The 16,548-nt window shown below is 40.1% G+C and overlaps 1 long non-coding RNA gene and 1 pseudogene across 1 annotated transcript in view; one reads left to right on the top strand and one right to left on the bottom strand.

Moving 5' to 3' along the window:
* Nucleotides 1–16,548, bottom strand: part of LOC134979891 (uncharacterized) — a 90,921-nt gene that overhangs the window by 45,936 nt on the left and 28,437 nt on the right. The gene's annotated exons all lie outside the window — the stretch shown is intronic.
* On the top strand, nt 10,348–10,466 carry LOC134981732 (5S ribosomal RNA; annotated as a pseudogene).

Here is a 16,548-nt window from a genome sequence, read left to right on the forward strand (position 1 = left end):
GAAATAAAATAACCCACCCAAATCTAACTCTTTCTGCACATGTTATATCTGCCTCCCCTGCAGTGCACATGGTTTTGCCCAATTGCTATCAAAAATCCTGCTGCGATCTACTTGGAATTACCCCCTATATAAAGTGATGAAAATAGAGGTATTAATGTAGAGTCCAGTAATGTGTACATTTATTGTGTATGTTGTACTGCTTATTCTTATGTTGTTATTTTACACCTTGACTTAGTAAATAGTATTTTGCTTATATAGATAGATAGATAGATAGATAGATAGATAGATAGAGGTTTGTTGAGAAATGTAATTTGAAAAGCAAATAAATACAGTTCTGCCTGGGCTTGCTCTACCATTGGGCAGATTTAGGCAGCTGTCTAGGGTGCTGGGATCGGGGGGAAGGAATGAGTCTGCCTATCACAACAGTAAGGTTGTCTCTGAAAGACATCCTTGTTGTACTAAAGGCAAGTGGTGGCTGTGGAACTTATAATATCAACCCGGTATTTTCCAGGTCGACACGGGTCGTAGTGCAGTGTGAACGGATCACTGCTGAATTCCCAGGTCGCCTGACTCGGTAATTCAACCCGGGAATAAAGAAGGGTTATTCCCAGGTAATAAAGAGGGGTTATCCGCTGGTGTCATCCCCAGCGCCGCCTCTGCCCCGCCCCCGATGCTGCCTCTGGCCCTGCCCCCGGATGGCAACCCAACCCGGCGTATTGCTGGGTCAGGAAGCCAACCCATTCACATTGCACATGTCCAGTGCCTGGTCACACCCAAGAAGGACCCGTATCCAATTCCCGGGTGTGACTCGGCAATGGCAATGTGAACGGGGTATTAGTCACACTTTCATTTGAAGCTCTGGGAAGAGGGTATTGGTAGTCGTAGGGGCAGAAGGTTGAAGTTTTACCTAGGGGGCCGAGTAACTGTGCACTGGCCCTGAGTTCTGCAAAACATTATATTTAAATTGTGTACTACACAATTTTTAAATTGTTTACAGTTTAAAATAAAATTTTTGAATTGTTTAATATGAAATTACACACTCTACTTTGGAAGGGATCTGGAAGGAGATCAAGTTAAGTGTTCCTGTAAAATAAAAATAAATGGCAGAATGAAATGGAGCCCGACATCACTGTTGGATGTCAGCCGATCTCAGACATTTTTTTAAAGGGGCAATTACCTACAATTCATGGTTTTGCCCTTGAAGTGATTGACCCTTTTAAAAAAAAGTCAGATATCGTCCGGCATCCTGCACCTCTGGTGATATCAGATTCCCTTACATCCCGCCGAATGTTTGACCTATGCTAAGAACATAATATTGGCTTGGAAAGTGTTCTTAGAGTATAACAGTGATTAGTACACATTGGGCGCTATTCAAATAATATATCACGCCCAATCTCCTTTCTAAAGTGATCCCTGTTAATGCGCATATCTCACCCATAGTAACCAGGTTTAGCTGCATAAAGGGTTGGGCGCCCTTCCTACCCCGGGGGTAGCGAGCTGAAGTGATTATACTACTCCCGCCAGCAGAAACAGAACAGGTGTGGAAGGGGATGAAAAGAATTGAATATCGCCCCTTGAGTTTACTTATACCGTTTTTACACAGACATCAGGGCTCTGACCCGGCTTTTGGAGCACGGCTTGGTTCCCGGTTCTATCTCAGTACCCCCTTTCAGACAGAAGATCAAATTGCAGGTTGAGCATTTGGACCTGGTGATTTTCCATATCAACTTGGATCCTTCTGCTATGTGAAAGGGTCGCACTTTCCGGGACTTCGACTTCAGCCATGACCAGAGTTCTAGTCCTGGGAATTTTGACTCGGGTTTACCCTTTCACACAGAAAATTACAGAGTCCTTTTCTCTGCCTAAAAGAGGTGCTGTAATATTTGGCAATATGGATACAACCCTAAACAACAGAGCTTAGCTAAGGGAAATAAACACATACACATAAAGATGGAATATAGGGAATCTTGCTTCTCTGTAGTGGGAATGAACTTTTGGGAAGAAGATAAAATAAGAAAAAAATAATAATATCCACCTCAACCATGGCGCTCTAGCAGTTGGCCCCATGATGAAGGTTTGACAACCGAAACGGGCTGTAGGGATGGCTGTGAATTTACCTATGGACTTTATCTCACATAATCCTGATGAGTATAATCAACTTATTCTAAAGGCCTGACTATGCTGCTATTGCATTAAACTCTTTTTCACTTTTTTTGCTATTTGGTGGTGTGCTGGTCTCCTTGTATTAGACCTTGGTGGAATATGCAAGGAATGGACTGTACAGTATCTAAATGTATTTGACCTGGCACCCATGATATTAGACTACAAAGTGTGTGTGATTTATTTCTGGATTATCTCTCTCTCTCTCTCTCTCTATATATATATATGTATAATATATACACACACACACACACACACACACACACACACACACACACACACACACACACACACACACACACACACACACACACACATGATATTAGACTACAAAGTGGGTGCAATTTATTTCTGGATTATATATATATATATGTGTGTATATATATATATATATATATGTGTGTGTGTGTGTGTATATATATATATATATATATATATGATGTGGGGGGATGAGGTGTTAGCAAGCGACCAAGGTGTCAAATTAATATTGTAAAACCAGGTATTATGAAAACATAAAATTTATTCAAAAATACAAAGCACTAAAAAGGGGGTAATAATGGGATAATAGCAATTAAAAATTAAAAAAGCCTAATTCAGAGTATTTTTAAAAAAACAAAGGCAGAGCTTTTAAAAAATTCAGAGACATGAATGTCGAAGTACATAAAAGGTAAAAAACACATAAGAGATAAGGTATAAAATGTAAACAGTATATGATAAAAGAGGTAAAAAGGTAAAAAAATATGGGAAGGTAGCTTAACTTCAGTGGTTGAGGTATAATCAGGGTGACACCTTGGTCGCTTGCTAACACCTCATCCCCCCACACCATTTTGCACTTCTAGGCATATATACCAGTGCCTATCTACTTTTTTGAGGTTTATAAGCTGACGCCCTAATACTTAAGGGAGTGTCCACCAGGTCATATTTTGATAATCATTTTAGAACACAAATTTTCCCATACTGTCGTTTTAACCTAGATACTATATCTGTGGCGCTGCTAGCTCCTTTGGTACACACACATATATATATACAGGTTGAGTATCCCTTATCCAAAATGCTTGGGACCAGAGGTATTTTGGATATGGGATTTTTCCGTATTTTGGAATAATTGCATACCATAATGAGATATCAAGGTGATGGGACCTAAGTCTAAGCACAGAATGCATTTATGTTACATATACACCTTATACACACAGCCTGGAGGTAATTTTAGCCAATATTTTTTATAACTTTGTGCATTAAACAAAGTGTGTCTACATTCACACAATTCATTTATGTTTCATATACACCTTATACACACAGCCTGAAGGTCATTTAATACAATATTTTGAATAACTTTGTGTATTAAACAAAATTTGTGTACATTGAGCCATCAGAAAACAAAAAAGTTTCACTATCTCACTCTCACTCAAAAAAGTCCGTATTTCGGAATATTCCGTATTTCAGAATATTTGGATATGGGATACTCAACCTGTATATGTGTGTGTGTATATATATATATATATATATATATATATATATAATGTGGGAAGGGACATAATGACATGGGCTCTCGCTCTCCGTGGGATCAATTTTATCTTGCCCCTTCCCCACACACAAGGGCATGTGCCCTATGTCCCTATTGGATAAAAGGGGGGGGGGGGGGGGGCAGTTCTCTTTCTGCCACGGGTCACCAAAAAGTCTAGATACGGCTCTGATGACCTCCAATGTGAGCCATTAAGCATCTGAGATTGCATCCAGTTCAGCATCATGCCAGCAACTCTTCCATAACACAAGCATAAGATACGCCATCTCCATGCACCTGAATAGCCACATCCCAGTCACCACCCAGGGATGCCCTGCAGATTTCTAACACATTGCTGACACAATCACAGCTGTGCCTCTGCACATGAACACACCATGGGACACGCGCTGTATGAATTTTTAGCAAGCTAAACGCATGCGCAATTGAAGAACATCTACCATTTGCATGAATATCGACGTTGCATGCAACTTAGAATCAGCCTCTAAGGGGTCCGTGTACTGTACTAAGCCTCAGACAGAAATAATGTAAACGGAGATAACGTATCAGCCAATCAGCTCCTAACTGCCATTTTACAGGCTGTTTGAAAAATGACAGTACGAAGCTGATTAGTTGGTACTTTATCTCCGTCTACTTTATCTTTCTCCAAGGATTAGTACATAGACTCTTCAGTTATTGACAGTGGATTAATAACTCACCCAAGCAAAAATAAAAAAAATAAAAATGATTATTGGAATAGCTACTCATTTTGTTGCAAAATTCCCCATTGATTCATCGGGTCAGTTGGAACTCAAATGTCATTTGTCCCTTTTAGGAGAGCAATGTCCCTTGTTCATTTCTTCCACCTCCATAGTGACCTTATTTTATCTATAATATTTATTGAAACTACTTTCATTTTTATATTCTATATAATTGTTCTAGCTTATTATACTATTATGTGCTCTAATACTTTGTGATATTGCTGCACTTCATAAGCTGTCATTTTCCTGAGGTCTGTCAAAGTAAAGATGGATGATCAGGACATGAGGGTAAAATTCCACTTTTACCATTAGGTTATGGTGACATACAGCACAGTATCAGCTGACCCTGTGGACACACATTAACTGATGCTTCTGAATGAATAGAACTGACAGTCTGGGATAGCCATTAACTCACCACTTCATAAATTACATTAACAGTGGGAGAAACTTATTGGATACTGTCCAGACCATCATATAGGAAAGAGGAGATAATTAATAAAAGAAGAGCAGATATCAGAACTTCTTTCTGTCACTTTCAGTCTATACTAGAGGTAGAAAGTGATAATGTACTAATGTTCATAGACCTTCTGTGTTCTCCATTTTCACAGCATAGCATCACCACATGTAATATTTGGTAATTACATGCCTCACAAAAAGGAACCCTTCTGACTTCCACCACTTCTGATGTGGAGAAAGATATAGGCACATATTAGGGAGTTGTGGACATGTCACATAGTAATGTAGTAACATAGTATCTAAGGTTGAATAAAGAAAATTTGTCCATCAAGTTCAACCTCTTTGCGGTCTCCTATACAGTATTATTTTTGGACTAAATTTTGTCTGATGCTGATGTCAGCCATTGTGTTTTATTCCTCTTTTTTTAATAACTGTAGTGCGTGACTACGCATCATAACCCTGGATATCCTTATCCATTAGGAATTTTTCTAACCCATTCTTAAAGGTGTTGACTAGGTCCTCCATTACAACTCTCTCAGGCAGGGAATTCCAAATACATATTGTCCTTACTTTGAAAAAACCTTTTCGCCACTTTGTGCAGAATCTCCTCTCCTCTAACCTAAGCGAGTGTGCACGTGTCCTCTGTGCTGATTTTACCAAAAACAGTTCCTGCGCAAGCTCTGTGTATTGTCCCCTTATATATTTGTAGATGTTGATCATGTCCCCTCTTAGTCTCCTCTTTTCCAGTGTAAACATGCCTAGCCTTACAAGCCTTTCCTTGTATTCCAGCTTCTCCATGCCCTTAATTAGTTTGGTCGCCCGCCTCTGAACCTTTTCTAGCTCCAGGATATCCTTTTTGTATTATGGTGCTCAAAATTGTACAGAGTATTCAAGATGTGGCCTCACTAGTGATTTATATAATGGGAGTATAACACTCTCATCCCTTGCATCAATTCCCCGTTTTATGCATGCTAATATCTTATTAGCCTTCTTTGCTGCACTCCTACTTTGGGTACTGCTGCTTAGTTTGCTATCTATGTGAACACCTAAGGTTTTTTCCAGTACAGAATCCACTAATATTACCCCATTTAGTATGTAGGTGTTATTTTTGTTCTTGCTACCACAGTGCATTACCTTACACTTGTCTGTATTGAAGCTCATTCTCCATTTAGCTGCCCATGCTTCTAGTTTAACCAAATCATTCTGAAGAGACTCTGCATCCCCCACTGTATTTATAACCTTACGCAATTTGGTATCGTCTGCAAAAATTTACTCCATGCTCTCTAGACCTACTGTTAGGTTGTTAATGAAAATGTTGAACAATAGTGGTCCAAGTACAGACCCTGGTGGCACACCATTTAGCACTTCAGTCCAATTTGAAAATGATCCATTAACCACAACACGCTGCTCCCTATTATCTAACCAATTTCTGACCCAAGTGCATATTGTGCTCCCTAGTCCTATTTCTTGTAGTTAACAGGGGTTTTTTCTTGTAGATAAGTCGCATGTGTGGTACTGTGTCGAAAGCTTTGGCAAAGTCTAAAAAGATTACATCCACCTCCTTATCCTGATCAAGGTACGCACTTACTGTTTCATAATTCGCACTTACTGTTCCATGTCATATGGTAATGATTAAGCTTATAACCGTGCTTGTATGCCTTAACTGTCCCCTAGTCTTCTCCCATGCATGGCTGCATTGAGTAACTGTTAGTGGGTAGGTATATAGGAAACAGTAGATATGTACAGCGCTCTCCGGTTTATTTACATAGCATAGCAACAAGCCTCATAAAATTTTTTATACAAGACAAAAAACAATTATGAAGTAACTTTGTTATGCCTGACCAGTCCAATCATGGCCTATAGTTTGATTTTAATTGATCATAAATATAATAATTTGTGATAATCTAAAATAAGTATATTTTTCTATATCAAATCTGACTAAAGTCCAGAAAATTATTTCTTGGTTCTCTTCTTACTGTTTAATTAATAAATAAAATCTAGCACAGTAACCCTAATGTTGGGTTCTATGCAATCCATAGGGTAAAAGACACATAGAAGTACCACTGGATATTAACATGTGACTTTTCAGTTAGCTCATGAAAGCGACCACCTGCACTGTCAGATAAAGGGTTATTAATACAATTACCATAGAGTCAATGTGGTTTAAGGATCAATTTGCAGTATTGAACAAACAGTATGCCCACCAAATGAATGAATACATATTTTATTACTGGTTCAATGGATGTAACTTGAAAACATGGTTTCAAGGTTTAAAATAATGGCTCTGATAAACATTTGTTCAATGTGCTGTTTTTTTTGATGGTTGTTATGGAATTTATTGTTCAAAGATGACATTTTAAAATACAGGGTTTTATATTTTTAGCACAACCTGTGGGAATTGTATTACTGACCTTGACTCAATGACAACGAAAAATTAATAGAAACTGGAGAATTGTCAAAATGTTTCTTTCATATCTATTGCAATGCTTGAATTGCACAGACTTTAAGGGACCATATGTTTTTGTTCATTTAAGCAAGTAAAGATTACTATCCTTATTTAGAGCATCTAGTTCCCCAGAGAATTCTGCTGAGAGTCACTGAACTTGTCATTAGTATTTCAAGAACCCTTGTTGCGCTGCATACCAATTACACAGCGTTTAGAAAATGTTGTCTTATAAATATAAATTAAATGTATAGGAAAAATGTAGGCAGAATTTCACATTTTCCAGGGAAGGACACTTTAGTATTCACTAGGGACCCCCAAACAACCTCCCTCAACAGGTTTAACGGCAGAAGCCAGGTCACCAACATGGTTTTAGAAAAATTCTGGCCAATCATTAATACAGATAAAACTTTACCTTCACTACTAGGCACTAAACCAGTGGTAGCCAACCCTGGTCCTCGAGAGCTACCAACAGTTCATGTTTTCCAGCTCACCTAGCAGGTGCACAGGTGCAGTCATTACTAACTGACACGTTTTAAAAGATCCACAGTTGGATTCTGTGAGGAGACCTGAAAAACGTTAACTGTTGGTAGTACCCCTGCACTAAACTATTGCCTTGCTATACTAGGGGGTGCAATCTAGGTGACCAACTGATTAAAAGAGACATCACTAGTCTCAAAAAACAGGGACAACCACAACATTTTCCAATGCACAAAGCTGGATGTTACCGCAGTTTGGGATGTTTTACTTGCAGATCACTCATACCAGGAGATACATTTTTTTCATCCATACTCAGGGAGGAAATACACCATCAAATAAACACTAACCTGTACCACTAAATGTGTTATATATATTCTGTCTTGCCCATGTGAGCTAAACTACGTGGGCAAAACAGAGAGGCAGTCAGTGGCGGATTTTACCTATGGGCTGCAGCTCCTGGCAAAATCTGCCACCTCAACTCAGAGTCAGTGAAACCAGATGCAGTCAATGAGACTGCACTGGCTTCACTGTGACTGGCAGTGACTTCCTATTGGAAGCCCTACCTGCCACTCAGAGACACTACAGGCAGTCATATTGGGAGGTGTTTCCTCAGTTCAAGGTATTGATGGTGGGTCATAGATCTGCCATAAGGGCTGCCTGGAGACAGGACAGAGTGATCAGCCAGTGACACGACACTGTACACACAGAGCCATCTTAACAGCAGTGTAGGCTCCTGAGTAAAGCAGTGCACTGGGGCCCCTACAATCCTGCAGCGGTAGGGTTGGGGGGTGCTATCAGCAGATGCTTTGATGTCCCGTGGGCGGTAGGATGTGTTCTATTTCCGCTCAGCATGTAGGACCTGGCACAGTAATTTCTGCTAATTACTCTTTTACCGCACAGATGGCGGGAGATGGGGCAGAAGGGAGAACTATAGAAGGGGGCATTGGTCTGAATGAAGGGGTGCCGGTACATTACTTGCAGGGTGGAAGGTGGTGTTTAATAAACAGGAGAGGGGTGGATAGTGGAGTGGGCTTAATATTCATCATTTTCTGGTGGGAAGGCAGCTTGCTTGACTGCAGATATCTCCAGTTCTTGGAAATAGATTTCTTAGCTTTCAATGGGGTACAACATTAGAGAGTCCCACATTTCAGGAGGTACTGTGAACTTGAGGATCAGAGTTCAGGAGCTGGAGCAATCCACCAACGAAAATATAAAACTGCATACCAGGTGTGTGAAGCTGGAGCAGGACCAGCTGCTGGAAGGCTGATATCTCTGGTTCTGGGCATAGCAGAGACAATCAGCCAGTGTCCTCCAAAAGGGGGAGAGTCCCAGCTTTTGGATTATAGCCTCAGAAAAACTGTAAATCAGACAGAACCTGAGATATCTAGCTGGGAAGAACAATTAACAGGCTTGGATGGGGACCACTGCTTACAAGTCGGATCTCTCTTGTTCCCCAGGGACGATTTTCAAAAATCTGGTACCACTGGAAAGAGGGGACCCTCAGCTATCAGCCTAGTGCCCTTATACTCCTGGGGCCCTTGGGCAAGTGCCCATTGAGCCCATACAAAAAGACAGCCCTGTGTACACAGGCTAAGCATAGAATTACTAGACTAAAATTATAGCACATGTCCCACCGAGCATCAGGGGTGGCAACAGGCGAAAAATAATGCTTCAATTAGAAAGCAGATAGATTTTTCAGCTGAAGACATAAACACCTAAAGGTCGGAATGACTCCTTGGGGCTACAGTGTTTTTCCTCTAAAATTAATCCAGATTAGCTATTTGAAGAGAACTTAGTGTAATAGTAATCTAATATTTAAGGAGAATTTAGTGCAATAGCATTTTGAATAAACGTTTTATTTCCCATTCATTAATCTAAACTTAGGATACTAGCAAACCAAGTTCCGAGTTTGTTACACTGTTTGCACAGAGTAACTGTTTTCAAATACTTTGTAGTTAATGTTTTTATTATGGATTTGTCTGTTACAGATCGTAGTACAGTATGTTGTCAAGGTGATGGCACACAAAACACCTGATTGGCCTGGTGAATGAGCGCTTCCTGATGGGAGGCACTCTCTCGCTGCATGGCCAAACGGGGATGCTCGAACGGAAGGTGAAATCACGTCCGGCAAATCAGGTCATTTTTTGATTATATGTATGTGTATATAACCTCTATCTTGATGTCACTTGTAATATGTCTTCCTGACGACAGGCACATAGGCCCTAAACATTGAGATAAAAAGCACCCTCTGAAATCTGCCATTTAAAATGATATATATGTAGAAACGCAATGTGGCAAAACAGCGGCACTCAGAGACTGTAAAAATCCAACAATTCATTCCATTATTGCCAAAATTACAAGCATTGCTTACTTATTTCTTTCTTTTCTTTATTTCGTGGACTCTCACCATTGATTCAGGGCCACGTCCCTGTCTAACATTGGCAGCAGATCCATCTGGTTTCCTCTATCTCTGATATCTGTCCTGAATAACTATGTAAATTCGTGAACTCTCATCAGTGATTCCAGAGCTTCCAATTATTGTTCATTCTCTCTATTATCATACCACACTGGAAACGCTCGAAGCCGTCTGATCTCGGAAGCTAATCAGTGTTGGGCTGGGTCAGTACTCAAGTGGGTGACCATTGAGGAATACTCAGTTTAGTAGAGCTTATTGGTTTAGCATACACAGTGTCTAACACTGACAGAAGATTCACACTGCCATCTTACTTTCCACCCTTATACTACCTATAAGTATAACCAGTATCCAGACTGTATTATTTGTATTAATTATACCCTGACAGGGAACATAAAACAGTGTTTTGTTTATCAGTAGAACGTACCGTCTAAAATTTAAACTATTTGTTTACAAACATTCAGAATCTCTTCCGTCAGCCGGAATTCAGTTTCCATCTTGTATCAGCACTCTGTGCTATTTGAATATATTATTATCTTTTTGATCATTATTTTCTTTATGAACCACTGATCATCTTAATTCTGTTGAATTATTAAAATTTGAATTTTTAATCTATTCTGACTAATTCCTATATTCATTTAAAGTTAAGAGTGCGCCCACAAAAGAGTCTTCTTTTCTCCTTATTGTCCTATGTTCTCATACTGACTCAGGGTGCACCACCAAGCAATATCAGAATTAGAAAACATTGTTTTCTTGCAATCATTTGATTTTGGTTTTAGAATATCACTCACTTATATTTACTATATCCTGAGCGATATTCCCTCCCTTTCTTGTTAAGCATGTCTATAGCTCCCAGGCTCTCCTACCTGTATCATTTCGATGTCGTGAGCACAGCATTTATCCAGTAATCATCTTCTGTCCCCCGAACCTTCCCCATTGCCTGTGGGACCCTGCAGCCTGCGGAGGGATAGCGGAATAGTGTTCATGGGACAGTCCCACTGAAATTGGGATGGTTGGGAGGTATGAATTGGTGTAATGTGGGTGTGGGGCACAGTTTCCTGCACCCCTCTCAATACATGGTAAGAGGGAGTATCCTCTTAAGTCATAGAAAGATTTAAATGGTATGCTATCTTTTGTGCAGTTGTATGTGCAGTACTTTCTTGGAGGGGGAGGGGGGTTGCTCAAACAAAAAAAATGCATCTGGTCCCCTTAAATAATTAGAATGCCCCTGCTACATATATGCTGGTGCTGTATAAATAAATGATAATATCTAATACTTTCATTTATTAAATATTTATTAAGTACTGATTTCATAATTTCATTTCACACACTAAATGAACAAAACTGAAAACCAAGATATGTCCAGATTGTCGTTCTCATTTATTTCGGTAATGAAAAAACTCAAAAGCTATCTAGAATCTACAAGCATCAGTTATTTTGTTTACTCTCCCAGAAGTTGCAGCAGAATCATGATTTTTTTAGGTAGTCCCCCGCTACCCACGTAGGAATAGGCAGGTCCTAATGAAGCAGACAGGACAAGGAGATAATAACTGGAATTGCAACACAGTAGTGAGGGGGTGGGGTCAAATGATGCAAAATTGCATAGTTTTATCCCTGCCCCCTACTCGTGGATCTGCAATTTGCAACATTTTATCGCAAATGGTACAAATGATAATGTACTTCATGTGCAGCTAAACCATATTTGCCTACTCTCCTGTAGTAGCCAGGAGGCTCCCGAAAATCAGGTAGTGCTCCTACCCCCCTCTTCCTCCTTCCCCCTCCACCTCCCTAGGCAAAGGTAGGCAAGCCTCCTGGAGCTGGCCGCAACTTACCGCTCCTCCCCGAAGCACCCGTGAAAGTGGCCGGTCTAGGGAGGCTTATGACACAATTTGCGGTGAATGTCATCATCACGGTCCCGCCCTCACTTTGGAATAATATGGACTGCTCATCTCTACCCACAATACATTACTTACTGATTATTAGAGATGTGCGAAGACCCCGTGTTTTAGTTTTGGTTTTAAATTATCATTTTAGTTTTGACAAAACCATCTTTAATTGTTTTGGATCTGGATTTCTTTACAAATTGATAAAAAAAAAACCTCTAAAATTATGTACAGTAACTTATACCTGTATCTGTTTTTTTTCCTATTTAATTGTTAACATGAATAACATTAATTTCCAGTCAGTTGTGACAACCTCACCCTACACTCTCCTATGTGGAATGGCACAGATATATTTTTGATTCATAGTGGCTTATTTTATGGCTTGTCTGGTTACCCTGTATTGTATTGGAAAGGTGCCTCCAACTAAACAGTTTCCTCGCTATCTCTTAATCTCCCTTTGGTGAAACTGAGTTGTTATTGTTGAATTAAATTAAATTAACTTCCATAAAATGTATTATCATGACGATCATACAACATACTGTATGTACAATTTGAAGCAAGGGCTACGTTTTGCTCCAGGGTGACTCTACGGTCCTTCATGGTATGTGGAGCCAGCTGTTAGATAAAAAAATGTAAATACATTCAATAATGCCGTACCTACTAAATTAGCCACGAAGAAGAGACCCAAGGTTAAAGACTCCCTTCTGTAATTTTCATACATTAGCATAATTGTTTATCTTAGCTTGCTTTCTTGCTGGAAACGGGCTCAGTTGTACAAAGAAATGGAATAAAATTAGCAAAGACCTCACCACTTTCCTGACCCCATAAACCTCTTACTGACATGTTGCCTTACAAATATTAATGACTACAGGGTTTGAGGAAATATGCCATGACCTTTATATTGTACTGTACTTAACCTCAGTAACAGGATACAGGAGAAAATATACATTGATGTATATAAATATAAATATTGTGATCCTGTCTATATTCTGCTGGTATATTATAACATAAGCCATCTATTCCATTGAATCACTGCATCCAGTGGTCACATGAAATAAAACAGTAAACTTGCTTTCTTCTTCTTCTTCTTCTTCTTCTTCTTATTCTTCTTCCTCTTCTTCTTCCTCTTCTTCTTCCTCGTCTACTTCCTCGTCTTCTTCCTCTTCTTCTTCGTCTTCTTCCTCATCTTCCTCTTCTTCCTCTTCTTCGTCTTCTTCTTTTACTTAGGAACCCCAAAGCGGCCACAGCAATGCACAGTATATAGGGGATGACAATACACATTTCAAAAATGAAAAATTAATGCACACTGAACTACAGAGCGATAGGGGCTTGTTCTTGGCAAAACCATGCTGCACTGCTGGTGGGGCAGATTTAAATTTAATAGGGGTGTGTACAAACTAAGGTCTAAATTGCAGTGTGAAAATAAAGCTGTCCAGCATTTGTGGGCTGCTTTTAAGAGTAGTCGGTACTTACCCTTTATGCAAAATTAACAGACGTATTTGTACCCCTTGCATGGTTTATTCCAAATACAAAGAAAAACCCACGGTGCTGAGAGGAAGGAGGTTCTACGATCAATATTCAGCTGTGTACTGTTGGTATCCAACGTCATAAAAAAATAATTTTTAAAAAACACAGTGCTGCAATATGATCAGAATATGAATCTGAATTATTAAAATAATAAAACATACACATTACTTAATATTGTACAGTACATATACAGAATACTAAAATACAACACCATGACATTCAAAAATCACATATCCACCTTAGAGAAAAAAAATAATTAAATCATCATAAGAGAAAATGTACCATACTGTACTTAGGGGGCTATTCAGAGATGAACGCAGGTGACTGCATATGCAGCCAGATCTGCTTTCATCTCTGAGAATGCAGAGTGTCGCCCAGCATGTGTGGGGCTGCCTCCCGATGCGTCCGCAATCTAATTGCGAAAACATCGGATCTAGGGTTTATCCCTGGCAGCGCAATGCTGCCACTGCACAGCGAGCCGCATTAGCATCAGGGTCTGAATGACCCTCTTAATCAATAACCGTTAACAAAACTATGATTAGTAATCTTATATCTATATTGTCCAGCACGGCTGTTAGATAATCATAGGCATCTTATATAACAAAGGGTATATAGCTACTCTATGGCGATCAGTGGAGACTCACCCTCCAAGAATATCCCAAGAAGCTGTTGTAATGGTACTGTATGATTGAGTATGCCTCAAGTCGCAGTCTCAGCTGCTAGTCAATGCTCTGGAATATTTGCTGATCAACTAATTACTTTATTCATTAATTATTTTCTTTAAAAGAACAAGGCATTCACCTCTCATTTAAAGCACAAATAACCCTACTGATGGCAGAAACAGTGAAAACCAGCACCTCGGTAAACACTGCAATTTTTGTGGTGTTTTTTTACAAAAATTTCCAAAGTTCAGGCCTCTGCCTGCGACAGAAGATATTATCCAGTCAAGCTGACATTTGTACATGTTTTATTGACCCAAAGAGGCAACTTTTCCATGCTACCATGTATGTAATGCGGTTTTTTTTAGATATGCATTAACCCCATCAGTCGTAAGTTTTCCATTTAAAAACACACCTGGGGGGGTGATTTTAAAATTTTAAATTGGCATGGTATCGGGGGGGGGGGGCGTAGGTGAGGCGAGTGACAGGGCAGGGCAAGGTTATCGCCTGGCGAATGCCCGTGGTGATTGCCAGCCCCAGCCCCGATTCCCGGCTGCCTTTTTGCCTTTTGTAGCATAAGCCGTTATATAGCTAAGCCCGCCTCCTGTCCAATAGGAGTCCAGGGGGTGTGCTTAAAACCATAATGGAGAATGCTTCACGGCTGTCCACATAGAATGAGGAGGTAGTATGCACGGAGGTAGTATGGGCTGTCAGCGTTGGCTAGCCCGGAAGACTTCCGTGCATTCCACCGAAGGGGTTAAAGGGATTTCAATTTCTTCTGCATGCTAGCGCTAATGGCAGGCTGTAATATCAGCAGCACTGCCATAAACATGTACAGTATGATAGCGCTATCACATTGTTGATGACAGCTGTAGATGGAGATGGCACTGTATTGAGCTCGGGCAGGTGTGCAATCCTAAAATCTGATAGGTCTACAGTCACACAGATGCGTTGGTAATTCAGTAAGGTTATACAGTAGTATGCACAAACAACAGTTTTAAAAATTCAACACTCAAATTTCAAATTTTATGTGCAATAAATTTACTGACTTGGGGGTAAATTTACTAAATTGGGAGTTCTATTTAAGATGGGATGTTGCATAGCAACCAATCAGATTTCAGGTATTATCTTCTAGAAGGTGCTAGATAAATGAGAAGTAGAATCTGATTGGTTGCTATGGGCAACATCCCATCTTAAATAGAACTCCCATGTTAGTAAATTTACCCCCCGGAGTCTGTGAAGCACATGTACTGAAGGGCCCTACACACTGTGCGATTAGAACGATGAATGATATGAACAATGGCCCTCATTCCGAGTTGTTCGCTCGCTAGCTGCTTTTAGCAGTATTGCACACTCTAAGCCGACGCCCTCTGGGAGTGTATCTTAGCTTAGCAGAATTGCGAACGAAAGATTAGCAGAATTGCGAATATAAATTTCTTAGCAGTTTCTGAGTAGCTCCAGACTTACTCCTACACTGCGATCAGTTCAGTCAGTTTCGTTCCTGGTTTGATGTCACAAACACACCCAGCGTTCGCCCAGACACTCCCCCGTTTCTTCAGACACTCCCGCATTTTCCCCACAAATGCCAACGTCTTTCCGCACACTCCCATAAAACAGCAAGTTTCCGCCCAGACACACCCACTTCCTGTCAATCACACTACGCTCATCAGAACGATGAAAAATCTTCGTTAGGCCGTGAGTAAAATACCAAACTTTTGTGCTAATTTACTTGGCGCAGGCACACTGTGAACATTGAGCATGTGCAGTTTGCGACTAATCGCTCCGTAGCGAAAAAAACTAACGAGCGAACAACTCAAAATGACCCCCCATGAATGATTTTTCAGTAACTATTTTTTTGCAAACACACTGAACGATTAGTATGAACGATATGAACGAATTGACATTGCAAACATCAATATCGTCCAAATTGGCTTGCAATGATAAACGATGATAGACTAATGATGAACGACTGTGGGGATGCGCATCATTCATCGTCGGTGCCTCCACACTGAACGATATGAATGATATATCATTAATTTTTTCATGATATCTTTTATATCTTTCTAAAAGGATGAGTAGGGCCCTTAAGCCTTGAAGAGTGATGAAGAGAGATAAAGGGGGTAATTCAGATCTGATCATAGATGTGCTAAATTTAGCATATCTTCGATCATTTACTCAGACATGCGGGGGACACGCAGCACAGGGCTAGTCCGTCCAGCATGTCTGGCTCTGACCATCCCCCCTTCCCACAAGGGTGAAAAAGCATTG

The sequence above is a fragment of the Pseudophryne corroboree genome, chromosome 12, assembly GCF_028390025.1.
Source record: "Pseudophryne corroboree isolate aPseCor3 chromosome 12, aPseCor3.hap2, whole genome shotgun sequence".
In the NCBI taxonomy this organism is placed as follows: domain Eukaryota; kingdom Metazoa; phylum Chordata; class Amphibia; order Anura; family Myobatrachidae; genus Pseudophryne; species Pseudophryne corroboree.